The sequence below is a fragment of the Peromyscus californicus genome, unplaced genomic scaffold, assembly GCF_007827085.1.
Source record: "Peromyscus californicus insignis strain IS unplaced genomic scaffold, ASM782708v3 Scaffold_7__1_contigs__length_154581171, whole genome shotgun sequence".
Classification (NCBI taxonomy): Eukaryota; Metazoa; Chordata; class Mammalia; order Rodentia; family Cricetidae; genus Peromyscus; species Peromyscus californicus.
Window position 1 is genome coordinate 150,034,919 of NW_026294595.1, and position 14,800 is coordinate 150,049,718.

Here is a 14,800-nt window from a genome sequence, read left to right on the forward strand (position 1 = left end):
TTCCAAGGCCTCCCCTCTTGAGTGGGAATGTCATTCTTATATTGGTCCCACCACCACATTTTTGAACTGTAACTTGAAGGTCAGGGCATGCCCAGTATCTCACCTTTGCCTAGGTTAGACCATGAGCTTTGAGATGCTTGCGCTGATGGTACCCACAGGAGATTTTAGACACATGGTAGATTTCCTTGGGCTTTAGACTTTAGATGTTGGGAAAGGGTTAACACATTTTGCATGTGGGATGAATATGCATTTTGGGGAGCCAGAGGGAAGATTATAGTGAGTGAAATGGTGGTTCCCCCCAAAGATATGCCCAGAACCCTGGGTACGTGGATTTACTCGGAGGAAGGATTTTTTGGGGATATAATAAAGTGCCAAGATTAAACCATCCTATGTCAGTATGGGGCTGAAACCCAGAGACAGATGTTCTTACATCAGGGAGGAGACAGGGCAGGGAGGAGGGGGAAGCCAGACAAGGATGAGGGCAGGGATTGGGTGGCTCTGGGGACACTGGAAGCCAGATGTGAGACAGGAAGGTCTCTGCCCTAGGATTTTGCAGTGAGCTCAGCTGTGGAGACCTTGGCTTTAGATCTTTGCCAGGGGGAGAGGTGTTCTGTTTAAGGCACCAACTGTGTGTTCATTGGTGACAACAGCCTGGGCTGTCAACAGGTTTATTCCAGCTTTTCTTCTCTTCCTTATGCTAAGCCTAACTCCACCAGACCAGACTCTCCATACTCACCAGTCCTTTGCTGAGAACACCTTTGGCATGTGCTTTTGGAAATGCTTGGCTCTTCCATCGTTAGGATGGTCTCAAATATCTACCATTAGGGAGGTCTTTGCAGACCATGTGTGGTCAGTGGCCTCCGTCAGCTGCTCCACGTTGCCTCATCCCATCCAGGTCTGGGTTTTCTTTGCACATTATTTACCTACCTGTTGCCCGTTCTCTCTCCACCATCATCAAGCACGCCCAGAGGGCTGCAGCCCTGTTCCCTTGTGCTGTGGACAGTGCCTGGTGAGTGGGGCTTGGCCTGGATGGATGAGATCAGAGACCTTTGGCCCTTCCTCAGCGTGTGCAGGGGCAAGATGTGCTCAAGGATATGGCAGAACTATTAGTGTACCTGGAGGACCCTGGGAGCCTGCATGGCATCCACCTCCTCACTGGGCTTTGTTTCTCTTCTTCTCTTGGCACTAAAGCCTTTCTAGGGATCCAGAGGTTCCATTCTCCCACACTCTGGTCACTTACGGCTACCTGGGTTCTGGTTGTAAGTTTGGGGAGGTCGCATGATGTGTTATTTGTTCTTAGCCTGTGTGCTGGCTAGTTTTATGTCAACTCGACACAAGATATAGGTATCTAAGAGAAGGGAACCCCGATTGAGAAAATGCCTCAATAAAATCAGGGCTGTAGGCAGGCCTGTAAAGCATTTTCTTAATTCGTGATTGATGGGGGAGGGCGCAGTCTATGGTGGGTGATGCCATCCCTGGGCTGGTGGTCCTGGGTTCTATAAGAAAGCAGGCTGAGCACGCCATTAGGAGCACGTCAGTAAGCAGCCCCCTCCCTGGCCTCTGCATCAGCTCCTGCCTTTCTTGAGCTCTTTCCTTGATTTTCTTCGATGACCAAAAGTGATATGTAAGTATAAGCAAAATAACCATTTTCTCTACAGTTTGCTTTTGAGAAACCCTAACTAAGAAATCCTGTCTAGCCTTGATCAGGTTTTTTTTTGTTTTTGTTTTTGTTTTTGTTTTTCCTTCTCCTCCTTTCCAGGGGCAGTTTCCCTCAAAGTTGAGATCACCTTATTCAGACTAACAAATTAATGACCACCAACCTCCATTTTGTCTAAGACTGTGTAGCTCTACGTTGAGAAGCCATTGCCAGGCACCTGTGCTGAACACAGAAGGGAGTGTGTTATGTGTTAACAGACCATCAAATGCCACAGATGCTTATGCAGGGTGTGAACATGCTCTCAAGTGGTCTGACGTTGTGACTCACCTGCCTCTTATCTCTGGGATAAACATAGGTTAGCCGGGGATGGGAGGAGTACACAGATGACCATGGAAACCAGCAGTTGGGGGGGCCAATCTCATAAGCAGTGCACCTGGTAGGGTAGCGGTGGGGAGTCCCTGGCATCCTCTGGTGACATTTCAGGGGTGCAGGTTCCCAGCCTATGCACTTGGAATGAGTCAGTTTCAAGTGGAGAAAGGCACAAGGTCCCCCAAGTCCAGAAGACTCCTGCAGGGTCCTCAGGGAGGCACTCAGTTCATCTCAGGTGTCAGAGCACATCTTATCCATGTGCAGATGTCAGCTCAGCTCTGCAAAATCATTTGATGAGCTACCCAATACTGACAAGTGCTAAGGTCATAAAAATGACGACAGTATGTGCCTGACCCTCAAAGAGGTCCTTTCACATCCGAGGGCCATGCTAGGGTGAGGAGATATGACCATAGAGCGGGAGAAGGTGAGGAAACACGGGAGTCAGGCAGCAGACAGACCTAAGTTCTGGCCCCAGCATCTCATTTCTTAGCTTTATGACCCAAGTCCAGTCACTGAATCTTTGAGTTGCCGGGTTTCCCTGGTGGTGGACATGCTCATGAACATCTGCTTTGTATAGACATTAGAGCTAAAGGATGATTCAGCAGATGGAGTTGTCTACAACATGCAAAACCTTCCTTCAGTTCCGCCCCTGGCTAGGGGAAGGGATGTACCCTTTCCTATACATAAGTGGTACTACTGTGAAGAATTCGTCTCAGTGCATGTTGAGTGCTAAAGTCCAACTCGTGGTTTGAAGTAGATTGCCTATAGGCTCACACGTTCTCCTTGAAGCAGATTCATTGCATCCACATTTTCAGTGTTGTAGTTAATTCTTAGATTTTTGCAAAAGGAATGATTCCCCAACCACCCTGCAAGCTGAGATGGTTTAGAGAGATTGTCTAGTAGTACCTGAACACGGCTTCCATCACCTGCAGTCATCTGGTCAACCGTGAGCTCTGTGTGGGCAGCAGTGGGTCCTTGGGTGATGGGAACAGAGGCTGTGGCAGCACTTTGCTAGGTGACTGTGAGGCACACCCCAACAGCCCTTTGGAACCTGTGCCAAGCAGGCCTGTGTGGGCACACCCTCACCTGGGAGGCCCCACTGGCCTTTGCCCAGAGTGGAGGGCACTGGGTGGAGATCCCCAGGACTCAAGTTGAGAGCTGTCTGGAAGCAATCACACTGAGACAGATTGTTAGGGCTGTTCTCCTATCCTATTGGCTGCCTGTACCTGCTCATTTGCATGCAGGATTCTCCCTCTTCTAGGTTCTCCTTCCATCTCAGTACCAAGGAATGAGCTGGGCCCTTCTCTGCTCCCACAGAAGAGACTGAATTGCTGGGGACTTTGGACTCAGCCTTCTGTCCATTGTCACCTCTAGCCTGGACTTTGGCCAGACTAAAGTTGCCCTCCTGCTAAAGTCTTAGCTCTTAGAATGATGGCTAAGTGTTTGCTAGATGAGCAAGGAGTGCTGTTGGAGCTAAGGTCTGCCACGCCACCATCAAGCAGAGGCAGGAAGTCTCCAAAGACTAATATCAGCATTGGCCTTGTAGCAAAAAGGATGATGGTGTCCATATGTGGAGTTATTTTGAGGAGCATATTATTACACACATGTCATTTCAGTTAAAATCTTCCCAACAATGTTGTGAGCCACTGAGGCATTGCTATTGCTACCATTTTTTTTTCCAAGGAGGAAGCTAAGGCTTGGGGAACTGAGCACACGCTCATAGCTCGTATTCAGGGAGCACCTGAATGAACCCAAGCTGGAGTGCTAAAGCCTTCACCCACAGTACCTCGAAAAGCAGGTGGAAAAGGCTAGCTAAAACCTTAATCCTTAGTACACAATGATATCCGGTTAGGTAGTTAGTTGATAGTCACGGTTTGGGCTTTCATTGTATTTAATTTTATAAATCCTTTCTGTTATTACACGTGAGACTGGTTTCCATCTGTGCAACTGATGCCATCTCTTTCTAAAGCAAATATTTTGAGGGGGATTTTTTTTTTTAAAGTGAAAGACAAATTCAGAGTGGCCAGGGTCAGGAGAACACCCAGTTACAGCAAAGCTCTGGGTAGATTGTAGGAGACAGCCAAGCCCCAAGACCCCAGAGACTTAGCCTTGCCTCTGCTGAATGCCTCCTTTGCAGACAGAGACTCCACTTTCTGCCAATTGCTTCTGACTCCCGTTGTTTGACAGCAATTCCCTGCCTTTTCTGTTAGTTCCCTGGCAAATCACAGGCTTTTAGAGTGCGGAGTGTGCCAGACCTCTACAAGCTGCAGGTCCCCGAGCACAATGCTGGGGACCCCTGATGATTGACAGATTCATCTCTGGTGGGCCTAACTGCAGTCATGTGACAGCACCTTGACAGAAGCGGGTGCCAGGCACGGAGCTTATCATAGGAGTCACCAGGCATCTCCTCCCTTTAAAGGCCTGGCTTGAGCTGTGGTGGCCAGGGTAGGAGTGGAAATGACCAACCTACCAGGGGTTCTGGGCTCTGAGGGAACTGGAGGATGAGGGGAGACGAAGAACCAGGGGTATTTCTTCTAGAAAACATAATGTTCAAGCAGCTTTGGTAAAATGCATATCTAATGTCTTAATCCACTTTGTATCATAGTTTCTTCTGTAAAAGAATAACCCTGGTGGTGATGATGGGGATGGCCACTGCCAACCAGCCAGGTACAACAGGTGGAAATATAAATGCTAATTTAGTGTTTTCATAGATTGAAGTTGGCTCAGGAGGCAAAGAGAAGCATGTCCAGGTGCGTGTCTGTTTCAAGTAAGGTTTGATCTGGGTCCTCAAGGTTAGGTGCCACTGTGGACCCAGTTCTCCATTCTGTAGTCCACTGTATTCTGTTGCATTTAACCCTAGGACTCAGGTGGAGGGCTGACTTCTTCCTGAACACCCAGTCAGTGCCTCCTGGGACATCCATGGCTTCAAATGAGTGACGTGCCTGTCTAGAGAGCGAGGAATGTTTGTTGGACCTTGGAGTTCATAATACCTAATATAGTACCCACAGGCCCCTCCACCACCTTTCTAGCCAACTCACCTCCTCCTAGGTCTTGGTCTTCTTACCTGAGAAATGGGAGGGTAGTGGCATCCACTTGTTAGATGGGGGGTGTGTGAGCAAACTAAGAAGTATCCATTAAGTGTCAAGTTTAGGGGTGGGGTCTGGGTCACAGCAGGGGTCAGATAGGTGGGAACCATGTCCCCCAATGACTTCACTAATCATCCCAGAAACTGGCATTTCGTGATGACTCTGAGGAGTGCGCTAACGTTTACTTTCCTTGCCACTGTAACTAAACACTCGACAAGAAGCAACGTAAGGGAGAAAGTGTTTGTTTTTGCTCCCACTTTGAAGAGATTCAATCCATTCTGGTGGGAAGGACTTGGTGGCAGACTCATAAGGCAGCTAATCACATTGTCTCTGCAATCAGGAAGCAGAAAGGGGGCATGAAGCGGAGTCAGACAACAAAACCACAAGGCACACCCCCAACGACCCACTCCGTCCAGCGAGGCTAGGTTCCACAGCCTTCCAAAGCGCCACCATTACCTGGGGACCAAGTGTTCACACACACATGAGCCTGGGGGGAGCATTCCACATTCAAACCACCACAAATGCTCTCCGGAAAGGTCCTGGGTTTTCCTAAGGATGTCAACAATGGAGGGCACAGTGTAGTCAGAGGGGCCAGTGGAGTCCTTCCCTGTAAGCAACCCTCCCTTCTTCTGTGATGGAAGGTACAGAGGGGTGGTCCGTGATGAGTCACCTGTAGACTGACTTCACAGTGCTTCCTGGAGCAAGTCAAAAAGAGCGCTGTGGCCATCCAGCCCTTGGGGCACATGCTCTCCTATGGTACTTACCTTGGTCTCTGCCTTCCTTGGAGTTACCCTTCCTTTTCATTCAAAATGGGGTCCCTCTCTTCACCCCACTGACAGCTCTCCACCCATGCTAATGCCCAGCCCTTTCTTCCTTAGCATTCATCCAGGTGTTCTGGTTAGGATGTGAGGTGTTCTTCCCAGGGCTCATGGGCAGAAGCCTCTGGGTCCTGGATCATCAGCACTCTCTTCCAATTAAAGGGTTAACATACTGATGGATTCATAACCTGATAACATTGTTGGCAGACATTAGAAACTGGGGGTGAGGCCTGGCTGGTGGGAGATCACTGTAGCTACAGCTTGGAAAGGGTGGATACTGAGATGAGGTGAGTCACTTCGCTGGATTCTATGTTCAACTGCCATGGTGCTCAGCTTACGACAGGGGGCTCGGGAGAATCAGAGCCTAGGGACCATGGCCTGAAACCTCAGAAATCATGAACAAAACAAAATCCATTCTCTCTTAACTTTTCTTCTCGGTTCTCCATCACAGAAAGGAACGGCCAAGATGCCAGCCCTGGCATCGTGTTAATTAAGTATTTGTTTTTGCCTCCTTGTCTTTCTTCCACAGAGGCACTTCTTGTTCTAGCACAGTGCCAGCTCCCTGTAGGTACTTAACGAAGAGGGGAATGAACAAAGGAACAAACACTGAAGACGGCTTTCCAATCAATGTGTTTTCATGGTGACTCTGCTTGACAGCTCTGTAAACTGTGAGGTTAAGCCGAAGATTTTAGGAAAAATAAAACCAAACTCTCTCTGCTGCCGCCCTGATCCTTTCCAGGGTTCTGGCAGGCTCCCGGGCTCTGAGAAGGTGGCAGGGCGAACCTTGCCCTCTCCGGATTTCTGAACTTGAGTTATGACTTCCAGACTGAACAGCATCATTTCTTTGTTTAACTGCTGTCCTGCTGAGTCCATTGCTCCAGTCTTTTGGAAGGAAACAGTTTTCACACGAGAAAATGTGGAGTTCATTAAAAGCACAATTGTGAAATTTCTTTCCGAAGAAAACTCATCAGGCCCATAGCTTGAGACACTTCGAGGAGCGACTTGGGTTGAGTCTTAGGAGTACCAGAACCAGCGGCCACGCAGGACACTGTCTTGCCTTCAGCCCCCACCCCTTCTCTTCCTTCCTGCCAGTGGTTTCTTCTGGAACCCTGGACTGTCTCTCGGGTGTGAGGTGGAGATCAGTAGGCAAACTCGGTATCTCTCTCTCTTTGTTTTAATTGAAGGATTTTATCACTTCTTTGAGAAGTTCATACAATGTATTTTAATCGTATTCACTCCCCCCCCCAGTTCCTCTCAGACAGACCCTCTTCCTAACCCATACAACTCTGTTCTTTTGATTTCCCCATCACATTCAATTTGTGTTGCTCATATACTCTTGGATGTGTGGCCACCCACCAGAGCCTGGTTGACCTACCAGGGCTCACACCCTTGATAAAAACTGACTTCCAGCCTCCCAACAGCCATCAGTTGCCAATAACTCCAGTTAGGGGTAGGACTTGATGCCCACTGCCTCTGGCTCTTATACTCTTTTGCCCATTCTTCCTTGATTATTCCAGAGCCTTGGGAGGAGGGAGTGTGTATAGGTGTACCATTTGGTGCTGAGCGTTCCAGTCTCTCATTCTCGTCACACTGGAAACAACAAAACTGTAAGAAGTGTTACATGAATGAATAAGGCACCAAGCATACATTTCAGGAGCAATGAGTCACCTATACCTATACATTCCTCTATTTTTAGCCGCTGACTCTGATGTTTAGCATTGGTGACTTAGGTGTGGGTGGTTCCCAAACCCTTGTTTGACTCATTCAACATTTATTTGCAGATGGATTTCCCCAGTTCAGTATCATGTTGTAAGATTTCATTTCCTGGTGTGGTAAGTTGGAGGTTGCCCCAATTCTTCATAAAACCTCCGTACCACATGATCCTTTCCCACGTGTGTCTTCCTGGGTCACAAGGGATTGACTATAGGATGTTCCTAGGCATGGCAACCAGATGAGCTTGCCAATAGCTTGTTCACTGGGCTTTTTGTCCATACTGCCTATTAAGGACACTCCTGGGTAAGCTTGTGGAGAATGAGGGATACATGCAACAGAGCTGGATCACTCTGGTCTCTTTCAAGGACACTGTGAGTTCTCCAGCAGCTGATCTTCAGACAGATAAGTGGGCTTTGAGTGTCACAGGTCCACTCAGACAACAGATGCCTTGATGACCATCACTACCACGCTGGAGAACACTGCAAAGTCCATTATTGTGTCCAGAGACAACTAGGGCCAGGTGTGGTGGTGCACACCTGTCATTCCAGCACTCAGGTGGTAGAGGCAGAAGGAGAGCCACAAGCTTGAGGCCAGCCTGGTGAATATGCTGTATATAGTAAGATTCTGAATCAGTCAGTCAAATGAACAAGAAATGACTAATGCGCCACCCTGAAAGGGCTTCTAATCTAATAGAAGAAGTACAGTTTCTGTATCTGCTGCCACTGCTGGGTAATTCTTATTAAGTGCTTGTTTTATTTGTTCTAGGTGTAAACTCAAAACTTTATCCATATATACTCCTGAGTACATATACACTCATATACACTATATATATGTATATATATATGCATACACACTGTATATACACTATACATATACACTACATATACCCATATACACTCATATACACTATATATGTATATATATGCATACACACTGTATATACACTACACATATACACTACATATACCCATATACACTCATATACACTATATATGTATATATATATGCATACACACTGTATATACACTATACATATACACTACATATACCCATATACACTCATAATCTGCACAACCTTCCTAGGTGTATTCTATCATTAGCCCATTTCATAGATGAGGAAACAGACGGGGAGAGGTCTCTCAGCTGGGCAATGGGGACTTCAAGAACTGGGCTTTGCAGTGGCTTTGGGTAGGGTTTCATGCCACGAGGTGAACAGCAGGAAGCATGTGCACAGACAGTTTTCATCTGCAAACAGATCAAGGTATCCAACAGCTGCTGGAGTCAGGCTCCCCAAACACAGGGACTGGTCTCATTCGGAGGACACAGGAATCCACCAGTCTATCAACCTCAGAAAGATGAAGTTGGTGAAAAAATTTCCCATGCTGAAAATCAATGCTGCCTCAAGGTGGTGAGACAGGCAGGTGTGTTTGCATCGTGCCAACTTAACTCACATGGAAGCGTCCTCTCCTTCATCTGCTGGAACGCCAGAAATTCTCACCTTTAGCCAGAGGTGCCAGAAAGAATGCACAAGTGTTTGAGGTATGCTGAGAAGAGTGGTGTGTGTGTGTGTGTGTGTGTGTGTGTGTGTGGTGTGCACCTGAGCACGTCTATGCATGAAGTCTGGGTAGGGCTTCCTGGGAGGACTGGGAAAGACATAAGTCTCTAATTCCCAAACCAAAGCTGTTCCCTGCAGACTTTCCCCCTAAAGACTGTTTCCTCATCGGTGGAAGGACGGAAACAGTCCCATCTGGGTATGGGTACTTGTGCCGGCCAGTGCCTGTGGTCAGCTCAGCCCCACACCTGATGGCTCTAGGGTGTGAGCCTCAGGGCTCATGTAACCGTTCTCTCTTCCCCGAGTATGGTCGACTCCCACAAGGAAGGGTTTTGAAGGAGCACGTAGATCTTGCTGGCCAGCAATGTGGTTGTAGACATCCTAGACTCGTGGCACGTGCTGCTCTCTCCTTTGTGGCCATCCTGCTTCCTGACAGCTTCCACTGCTGTTTCCTTCCTGCGGTCCTGGGCTCCAGGCCAACCACAATGTGGGATAACTACAGCAAGATGCTTCTGAAGGAAGTGGAAGTAACCCAGTGGGGTGGGGGAAGCAAAGAGGTGGGTGTCTCGGCTAGTGGATGATAAGTTCTGTGGAGCCATGTTGGGTCCAAGTACTCATATCTTATTCTGTCCTCCTACTGTCTCTCCCCCCACCCCATTTCTGCTCTCTCTCTCTCTCTCTCTCTCTCTCTCTCTCTCTCTCTTTCTCTCTCTCTTCCTCCCTCCCTCCCTCCCTCCCTCTCTCTCTCTCTCCCCCTCCCTCCCTCCTTCCCTCTCTCTCTCTCTCTCTCTCTCTCTCTCTCTCTGTTGTTTCCATTCACGGGGTTACATCTCACCATATGATGTGCATAGCTACCATTGGCCCCAGGCTCCATCTGGTGCTCCTAGGAAGTCCATGGAGACACAGGATCATTTTGACTCTGGCTTGCTGGGTTCAGCTCTTAGGAGCATTCCTGGAACAATCTCTGTAGGTTGTGTTGAGTCCTATTGCTCTATAGTTACCACAAACAGTGGTTGAAAACAATATGAACTCATTATCTTGCACTCTGGGGGTCAGAGTGGAAACCAGGCTGGCAGGAACAATTCTAGATTCTGCAGGGGAGGGTCTGTGCCTGCCCTTTTCTAGTTCCTAAAGGCACCTGCACCCTTGGTTCTTGGCCCCACATCCCTGGGCTTCCCTCTTCATGTCTCCTTCTATGACCTGCTTCCTGCTTCTGATGTACAAGGACATGTATGATGATGTTGGCATCTACAAGTAATCCTGTATGCTTCCTGTTCAGTGGTTCCTTTCCCATTTTAGGTGACATGACCACAGGTTCTGGGGAATAAGGTGCAGACCTTTGGGGACCTATTATCCTGCTTGCATCAAAGGGAACAAGATTTTCTGATTGGTAGGTACAGAGTCTCAAGCCTTGTCCTGGAGTGCCATCAGAAGTAGAAGAAAGTTGGAGGAATGATACATAGGAATGGGATACTGAGGGCCAGTGAGAACTGATGTCCACAATAGAGCTCATGGGGCTGACTAGGCAGCTCTCTTAAACAATTTTGGCTGGAGTTGTCTGATTTCTCCTGGAGATCGCCTTTTCTTTTAGGCCTTATGTGCATGGACCTGACCAAAGTTTAGAATTCACTGTGATCTCTGTCTCTCTCTCTGTCTCTCTCTCTCTGTCTCTGTCTCTCTCTCTCTGTCTCTCTGTCTGTGTGTGTGTGTGTGTGTGTGTGTGTGTGTGTGTGTGTGTGTGTGTCCGTCCATCTGTCTGTCTGTCTGTGGTTTAGGGGCTTGAATCCAAGGACTCACACACAGTGGATCTACCACTGATATATATTCCCAGGCTTAAAAATAAATAAATAAAAGTTAGGGTCTCATTGAGTTAGCCAGGCTGCCTTGAATTGATTCTCCTGCCTCATTCAACATCTTGAGTAAGTAGCTGGGCTTATGGGCTGCAGCACCAAGTCTGGCTTGTTGTGACGGGTTTATTTCACTGAATCGTAATTGCGATGTAAATTGTTTTTAAAGCCAGAAATCTGGAGCCTTAGGATGAACTATCATGACTCCAGGATACACAGCTCTGCTTGCAAAACATGGAACGGAACTTAATTAGCTGACTTCTGAGCAAGTCCCAGGCATGTCTTGCTCTTCAGGATGGGTGGGGGCAGGGAGAAATTTTAGGATAATGGAAAACTACAAAATGTATTTTGTTCCTGTCTCTTAAATCCCCTAAATTTAAGGGAAAACAATCTTCAAAAGAGTCATAAAGTACAGCCTGGGGCAACTGGAGGGGACGTTTAACCGAGATAAACTGCAATGTTCTCAACTCTGGGTTTTGAATCAACCCGTAAGAGGTACAGTGTCAAAGCAAGGCACACATCCGCCAACTGAGAGGAAACAGATGAAAAACCCAGTGGCTGAGGCATGCCCTTGGCCGAGGCTCCCTAGTGTCCTGATAGATGACTCCTCTTGGGACACATTTGGTGGCAGAGGCACTGAAGGAAAATCAAGGGATGTTGGTGGACCTCAGAGGGGAGAGGACCATTTACTAGTGTCCTCTGCAGGAGACACATGGTCATCATTCCTCAGCTTGACTTTTTGTGAGAGATGAATCAGGACATTGAAGAGATGCAGAGCCCACGACTCGCCAGGAACACACTGGATAGGATGGAATCAAGTATCAACTCGGGGCATGAGTTCAAGAGTTAGCACCGCTGACTGGGTGTGACTCTGACCTGGAATGAGATAGAACTGAATTCCAATCCGGACTCTGATCATTGACAGTGTTGTGATGGCAGGCCAGATTGTCTAAACATTTGAACTGAAAACACCCTCACTGCCAGTTTACAGCTGAACTGTTGAAGTCAGGTGCTTCCTTTACATCTTGCTTAGACTGGAGTCCTGGAGAATGGGGCATGTTCCAGCCAGGATTTCTCTGGTTGAAAGTGATGGAATCCCACAGAAGTTGTGTAAGAAAAAATCATGACCTATTGTAAATAAGTCACAGGCAGTGTAGATTTCAGGTCCAACTGAATCCAGGAACGTCAATGATGCATTAAAGCTTAAACTCAGTGTTTCCATCTCTTGAACTCCATTTCCTCTATGTTGGGGTTGTTCATCCTCAGGCAGTCTTGTATCAAGGTGCCTCATGGGAGCTGTGAGTATGAGTTCTTTCTTCTCTATAATACCATTGCATAAAGAACTTCCTTAAGGGTCTAGCCTAGGTCTTGAGACTGACTCTGATTTGCCCAACATATAGACACAGACCTAATTCAGATTTGAACTTGGAGCCAGATAGATGGATTGTGTCAGTTGTATCCTACCTTAAAATTTCAGACTCAGGAGGTAGAAGATCTACCTGACCCAAATGGTGGGCAGGGTCTTCCTGAGGAATCGGAATCTCTAGATGTAATGGGAAGGTAGAGAGGTCTTGGGGGTGACAGTAAACAAGGCTCGCCACTGTGGCCTTCAAGGTGACTGCTAATGAGTCAGTGGCTGCTTTGTTAACTGTGTGGATATAGTGGGGGACAGAACGGTCCAGGAGATGGAGAGAAGATTAATTGGTCTGCCTTCCTCATGGCAGCCCTCCAGGTTGGTCAAAGCACAAGAGAATGGGGATGAAGTCTTTCATTGCCCAAAGCCTCCCTAGGTCAGCCAGTAATCAGAAACGGACTGCTGGGTTGATGGAGTTCCTTCATTCTAATTTGTCAAAATATATTAATGTTTTGTTAATTTCCACAGATTCTGAAGATTGACTTACAAATATGATGTGACTTCCCCTTCCCAATGCCAATTCTTTGGTGGTAAACACTGCTGTCTTAGGGACACCGCCATCAGATGGTCCCCAGAGCTTCCTTATGTCCTGCTCACCTGGTTTTGTACTCTCCACCCATTGGAGAGAGCCTGGCTTTCCAGGAGTTGGTGGCAGGCAAAGAAGCTTCGTGATTTTTGCCACCCTAACAAACCATCTGAGGCGTGAATTACAGAGTTCAAATCCAGTTTACTTCCCTTTGATTTAACGAGATTAACTTAGAAAGGAATGCTCTATCTTTATGACACAGGGAAAGCCAGCATTGATTGCCATAAATAAAAAATGAGTGGACCATTAAAAGCAGTGTAGAGCATCACTAAACCCCAGCTGGACTCCAGTCCTGCCCAGGGCCCAGCCACTGCCTGCTCTCCTTGGGCACAGAGAGGGTGGTGCTGGTTGGAAACTTGTTGAGGATATGCCCATTAGTCTCCTGGGACAGCAGCAAGAGCAGAACAGGAAAGGACGGGTCTTCAGGAATTCCTACAATGATGGTGTGCAGGTCACTGTAAGGACCAATTAAAGTGGCGCCTCCCCTGAGAGGCAGCTGCCTTGTCTCTGCCCTCCCTATTGTACAACATCTTCTGCTCTTAACCCTGCTTCTCCACCTTTAACCTTTCTTATCTCAGCTGGAGTGAAGACCCAGGGCAAACGTTGATCCAGGCAGTGGTTTGCTTTGGCCCCACCCACAGATGCCAGGGAAGACAACTGACCTGTCAGCACCCACCACTGCAGATGGATAGTTTAACTCCAAGGGAAGAAATAATAATAGATACGTCCCTTGACCTGTTGAAATCCTAACTCCCAAGATGATTGTGTTAGGAGGTGGGGCCTTGGAGGTGGCCAGGTCACAAGGGCAGAGCCTTCAAGAATAGGCTTGTGACCTGATAAATAAGGCCCCCGGGAGCACCTTGGCCTTCCACCACAAACCACCACTGAAGAGCCGTCCACGAGCCAGAAAGGGAACCCACGATAGACATAGGGCATGCTTGCACATCTAAGGCCTCAGAATTGTGAGCAGTACATTTCTGTTTTGTATGTGCCTCAGTCAAAAGTGTCTTGTGACATAAACCAACCCAAACCAACTGACCCGGGCTGGCATCCTTGAAGGCAGGGCCTTCAGTCACTCTCCTTGCTTCCTGTCAGTAGCTGACATTGGTTGTGAGGCCTCAGTTTCCCTTCAGGTAGAATTCTCCCTGGGGCCTCTCTGCTTGGCTGGTTTGGGCTTCCTCCTGGCTTGGTGACTGTGCTCAGTGGGCAAATGTCCTGAGAGGTTCAGCCAGTTAGTGAAAATTGTACCCCTTTCACGGCTTGCCTTAGGAGCCAACCGGGTCACCTCTGGGGATTCTACATTTTAGAATGCCAATCATCAGGAGTAATGGGGTGCGGGGGGGGGGGAGGGGGAGAGGGAAGGTTGGCAGGGATGACCTTAAAAATCCACCTTTTATGAGGTCAAAGATTTGCAGACCCATTAAACCACCACAGTGCCCTGAGAATTAAGACATCTGAGGGCAGTTGAGAACTGAGTATGCCTCTAGAGAGAGGCACCTGCCCCTCACTGAGGGAGCAGTGAGGAAATTCGACTCCCCAGGACCGCTACTCACGCTAAATGAAATCTTTGTGCCTTTGCTCTGGTCCCACTGCCCCACCCGCCATCAGAACTTCCACAGGCAGGGAGCTGGCTGGGACACCCATGAATCAGAAGTGTAAAGTACACTCAAAGCCTTGGCCAGTAGGCCTCGGCAAGGGTAAGCCATTGGTGAACAGGTCTTTAGATTGATTTCAAACAAACAAGAAGCCAGCAGCCCT